Raw genomic sequence first — 5,583 nt, 5'->3', positions numbered from 1 at the left:
AGCTGAGGAGTCCCCTGGTCTGTCTATCACAGGACCGTACACGTAAGGAGTAGAAAAACCGCAACGTTCAAAATCAGTAATTTTGTGATACAGAAATACACGGATTCACCCAAAACACGGAAACTTTTACAAATTGTCTTTGTTAGTCCTGATGTCTGTGTCAGTGATTCTTTTAGGTTTGGACCTTGACCGAGAGAATTTCCAGTCGGTCTCTCGTCTCTCGTCTCTCGTCTCTCGTCTCTCGTCTCCGGACGGACAGAAGTTCCAGATGATCCGATGGGTGGGGGGGGTCTTAGGCTGTGTGCCCCCAGGGGCCCTGGTCGATTAGTTGTGGGGATCGCCTGGGAGGGCGCGGTGACCCACTGTGCTGTGGGGGCCTCCATCCTTCCGCCTCCCGCCTCCCCCTCCAGGCGATCCCAATTCATTCCAGGCTGACAGTCTCATTGGCAGACGTCGGGCATCACCTAGCGGCCACTGTTACTCTGAAAATGGAGGCCTCAACAGAGGAAGGAAGCTCAGGCCGCCTGCGCACAGCCTGGGGCAACTGTGTCTTCTCCACCGCCCCCGCCCCCACCTCCAAGCTCCCCCCTTCTTGGTTGCCTAGGAAATGGCCACTTTGACGACTGGGCCGGAGTGACCTTTGATCAGGCAGCATAAGTAAGTAAATCAATCAATCAATCAATACATAAATGTAAATACAATACAATTTATGTATTGTATTATGTACAATAAAGTAGTACGGGCGTGGTGGCTCACGCCTGTCCTCCCAGCACTTTGGGAGGCCGAGGCGGGCAGATCACCTGAGGTCGGCAGTTCGAGACCAGCCTGACCCACATGGAGAAACCCCGTCTCTACTGAAAATACCAAATTAGCGGGGCGCAGTGGCACATGCCTGTAATCCCAGCTACTCGGGAAGGGAAACTGAGGCAGGAGAATTGCTTGAACCTGGGAGGCGGAGATCGCAGTGAGGCGAGATGGCGCCATTGCGCTCCAGTCTGAGCAACAGGCGCGAAACTGCGTCTCAAAAAAAAAGCAAAAAACAAAAAAGCAAACCAAAACACAAACAAACTAACAAACACACAAAAAAACACCATTCTCTGTGAAACTGCTTTGTAGTGTGTGTATTCGTCTCACAGAGTTAAACCTTTCTTTTGAATCAGCAGGTTGGAAGGATGTTTTTGTAGAATCTGTCTATGTACATTTAGGAGACCCTTGTGTCGTATGGTGAAAAAATCTTATGTTTTCAGATAAAAACGAGAGAGAAGGTCTTCATGAAACAGCTTTCTGTTGTGTGGATTCCTCATACAGAGTTAAAACTGCCTTTGGATTCAGCAGTTTGGAAGCAGCATGGACATTTGGGAGCCCATTGGGGCCTATTGTGAGAAAGCGAACATCCCCACCCCAGAAATAATAAAGCAGCTCTCTATGATACTGCTTTGTGATGTGTGGATTCATGCCACAGAATTACAACAAATTTTTGATTTAGGAGGTTTGAAGCAGTCTTTCTGTAGAATCCGCGAATATGCCTTTGGGAGCCCATTGAGGCCTACTGTGAAAAACCGAATATCCCCAAATGAAAACTAGAAAGAAGCTGTCTCTGAAACTGCTTTGTGGTGTGTGGATTCATCTCACAGAGTGAAACCTTTCTTTTGATATACCAGGTTGGAAGCGCCCCTTTTGTAGAATCTACAAAAGGGCATTTGGGAGCTGTTTGAGGCCTAGGGTGAAAAACAGAAAATCGGTAGATAAAAACTAACAAGAAGCTATCTGCAAAACTGCTTTGCGATGTGTAGATTCCTCTGACAGAGTTACATCTTTCTGTTGATTCAGCAGATTGGAAGCATTTTGGGGGGGGTGTGTGTGTGTGTGTGTGTGTGTGTGTGTGTGTGTGTGTGTGTTTTGACAGAGTCTCACTCTGTCCCCCAGGCTGGAGTGCAGTGACACCATCTCGGCTCGCTGCAACCTCTGCCTCCCAGTTGAAGGGATTCTCCTGCCTCAGCCTCCCAAGTAGTTGGGGTTACAGGCACCCGCTACCAGGCCCGGCTAATTTTTTGTATTCTTGGTAGAGATGGGGTTTCATCGTTTTGGCCAGGCTGGTCTTGAACTCCTGACCTCAGGTGATCCACCCACCTCTGCCTCCCAAAATGCTGGGATGACAGGCGTGAGCCACTGCACGCGGCCGATTGGAAGCAGTTTTTTGGCAGAATCTTCAAAGGGACATTTGGGAGCCCTTTGTGGCTTATGGTGACACTGAACATCCCCAGATGAAAACGAGAAAAAATGCTACTGGTGAAACTGCTTCTTGACGTGTGGATTCACCTCGAACGGATACATCTGTTGAACCAGGAGGTTGGAAACACGCTTTCTGTAGAATCTGTGAAGGGACATTTGGAAACCCATTGAGGCCTACGTTGAAAAACAGAATATCCACAGATTGAAACAAGAAAGACGCTATCTGTCAAATTGATTCGTGATGCGCAGATTGATCTCTCAGCGATAAACCATTCTTTTGATTCATCATGTTAGAAACACTTTTTTTTGGCAGTCTCTCTGAACGGATTTTTGGGAGCCCCTTTAGGCCTATGGCGAATAACCAAATATTCCCAGATAAAAATGAGAAAGAATGTATTTGAGAAACTGCTTTGCGATGTGTGGACTCATCCTAAAGAGTTACACCTTTCTTTTGATTAGGCGGGTTGGAGACGCTCTCTTTGTAGAGATTCCAAAGGGACGTGTGGGAGCCCTTGAGGCCTATGGTGACAAACTGAATATCCCCAGACAAAGACCAGAGAGAATATTTCATTGAATCTGCTTCGTGATGTCTGGATTTATCTGCCAGCGCAGAACGTATTCTTTGTTTGTTTGTGTGTGTGTGTGTGAGTCAGCAGGTTGGAAATGCTCTTTTTGTTGAGTGTGTGGGAAGACATTTCCAAGCCCATTAATTCCGGTTGTCCAAACCAGATTGTCCCCCCGAGAAAAGCCATGAAGAAGCGAAACGATCTGTGAAACTGCTTTGCGTGACTGGATGCATCTCACAGAGTTAAACCTTTCTTTTGATTCACGTGTTGGAAACACGCTTTCTCTAGAATTTGCCAAGGCATATTTGGGAGCCCATGGAGGCCTATGTTGAAAAATCAAATATCCCCAGAGAAGCAGTAGAAAGAAGCTATCTGTGAATTGGCTTTGTGAGATGTGGATTCATCTCACAGAGTTAAACCCGTGTTTCGGTTCAGCAGGTTGGAAACACTTCTGTGGTAGAATCTGCAAAAGGATATTTGGGACTCCTTTGAGGCCAATGGTGGAAAAGCACATATTTCCTGATAACAGCTAGAAGGAAGCTACCTGAGAAACTGCTTTGTGTGTGGATTCCTCGCACAGAGGTACAACTGTATTTGGACTCAGCGGATTGGAAGCACTCTTTTAGTAGAATCTGTGAAAATAATGTGGGCTGCAATTGAGGCCTAGGGTGAAAAACAGATTATCCCCAGATAAAAACTGAAGAGAGCCTATGTGTGAAACGGTTTTGTAATGTGGGGATTCCTCTCACAAAGTGAAAGCGTTCTTTTGATACGTCGGTTTGGAAATATTCTTCTTAAGGGAATCGGCGAAGGGACTTTGGGAGCCCCTTGAAACCTGTGGAGAAAAACCGACACTCCCCAGAGAAAAACCAGAAATAAACTATCATCGGGACTGATTAGTGATCTGTGGATACATGTTACAGAGTTAAACTTTTCTTTGGATTCAAAATGTTGGAAACACTGTGTTTGCAGAATCTCTGAAGAAAGGACATTGCAAAGACCATTGAGGCCCAAGGGGAGGTCTCTCACTCTCTCTCTCTCTCTCTCTCTCTCTCTCTCTCTCTCTCTCTCTCTGTTTCTCACTGTGTCTCTCTGTCCGTCTCAAAAAATAAGAAAGGATGGATACATGCATACATACATACATACATGCATGCATGCATGCATGCATGCATACATACAATTAAAAATTAGGAAGAAAATAAAATGAATAACTCGGCCCGGCGCGGTGGCTCAAGCCTGTCATCCCAGCGCTTTGGGACGCCGGGGGCGGTGGATCGCTGGATCACGAGGTGGTCAGATCAGCAGGGCCAGTATGGTGAAACCCCGTCCGTCTCCAGTCAAAAGACCAAAAATTAGCCGGGCATGGTCGTGCGCGTCTGTAATCTCAGCTACTCGGGAGGCCGAGCTGAGGCAGGAGAATCGCTTGAACCTGGGAGGCGGAGGTTGCAGTGAGCCGAGATCGCGCCGCTGTACACCAGCCTGGGCGAGAGAGCGAGGCAACCTCTCCAAAAAATACTACTACTACTAATAAATTAATACATAAACGAATAAAAATGAAAGTAAAATAAAAAATAAAACTAAAAAGGACAAGGAAAAGGAAATAATTAAAAAGTGAGTTTCCGGGAAGAGAGGGAAGAAAAAAAAAAGGAAAGAAAAAAGACAACAGTCCCACAGTGACATAAACATATGCCTCTCGCCTTTCGAGGCGTCAGTGATGCTACGAATGATGCGTAATGTTTTTTTTTAACTTCCTTTTATGTTATTCTCGTTTATTGTTTGACACGAGCCTCGGAGGCCCTCCCTCCCTCCGTCCCACTCCCTCGTTGCCCAGACAACTTCAGGAGACAGGCCCTGGCTGGGCCAGATTGTTCTTCTCTTTGAGCAGTTGTTTCCCTGTCTTTCTTCGTGTCTTTAACCCGTGTGGACTCTTCTGCTCGGATTTCACAGATGGCAGCTCCACTTCCGGCCTTGTTGTTTAGTGGGGGCTTTCCTGATTCTCCCCGCATGTAGTGAAAGCAGAGAGATTCGCCTCTCCCACTCCCCCCCTCTCTTTCTTTGTTGCTTTCTTGCTTTTTCTTTCTGTCTCTTTCTATCTTTCTGTCATGCTTTCTTGCTGTCTTGTTTTCTTGCTTTCTTGCTTTGCCTTTCTTCCTGTCTGTCTTTCCTCTGTCTTCTTTTTTTCTTTCTTCTCTCGTCTTTCTTTCTCGCTGTTTTTCTCCCTCTCTCTCTCTTTCTTCTTTCTTTCTTTCTTTCTTTCTCTCTTTCTTTCCTTCTTTCTCTCTTTCTCTTTTTCTCTTTCTTTCTCTCTCTCTTTCTTTGTCTGTCTTCCTTCCTTCCTTCCTTCCTTCCTTCCTTCCTTCCTTCCTTCCTTCCTTTCTTTCTTCCTTTCTTCCTTTCTTTCCTTCATTTTCTCTCTCTCTCTCTCCCAGCCTCTGAAAGTGCTGGGATCACAGGCGTCAGCCACCGTGCCTGGCCTATTTGCTCATGTTATTTTATTTTTTATGTATTTATTTTCATCTATTCATTCATGTGTATAAATACAAATATTTTCTTTCTTTCTTTCTTTTTTTATGTATGTATGTATGTATGTATGTATGTATGTATTTATTTATTTATTTATTCATTTTTTTTTTTTTTTTTTTTTTTTTTTTTTTGAGACGGAGTCTCGCTCTGTCGCTCAGGCTGAAGTGCAGTGGCCGGATCTCAACTCACTGCAAGCTCCACCTCCCGGCTTCACGCCATTCTCCTGCCTCAGCCTCCCAAGTAGCTGGGACTACAGGCACCC

At 45.7% G+C, this 5,583-nt stretch overlaps 1 long non-coding RNA gene across 1 annotated transcript; it reads left to right on the top strand.

Moving 5' to 3' along the window:
• The first annotated feature begins 225 nt into the window (after positions 1-225).
• LOC140711340 (uncharacterized) lies at positions 226-5,097 on the top strand. Its single transcript, XR_012092522.1, has 2 exons — positions 226-657; positions 1,248-5,097. It is a non-coding gene; the product is annotated as an uncharacterized lncRNA (long non-coding RNA).
• Positions 5,098-5,583: the final 486 nt, after the last annotated feature.

Source organism: Chlorocebus sabaeus, unplaced genomic scaffold, assembly GCF_047675955.1.
Source record: "Chlorocebus sabaeus isolate Y175 unplaced genomic scaffold, mChlSab1.0.hap1 unalloc_scaffold_688, whole genome shotgun sequence".
NCBI classification, from domain to species: Eukaryota; Metazoa; Chordata; class Mammalia; order Primates; family Cercopithecidae; genus Chlorocebus; species Chlorocebus sabaeus.
Note: the sequence above shows the minus strand (reverse complement) of the source record. Positions and strands in the feature narration are given on the sequence as shown.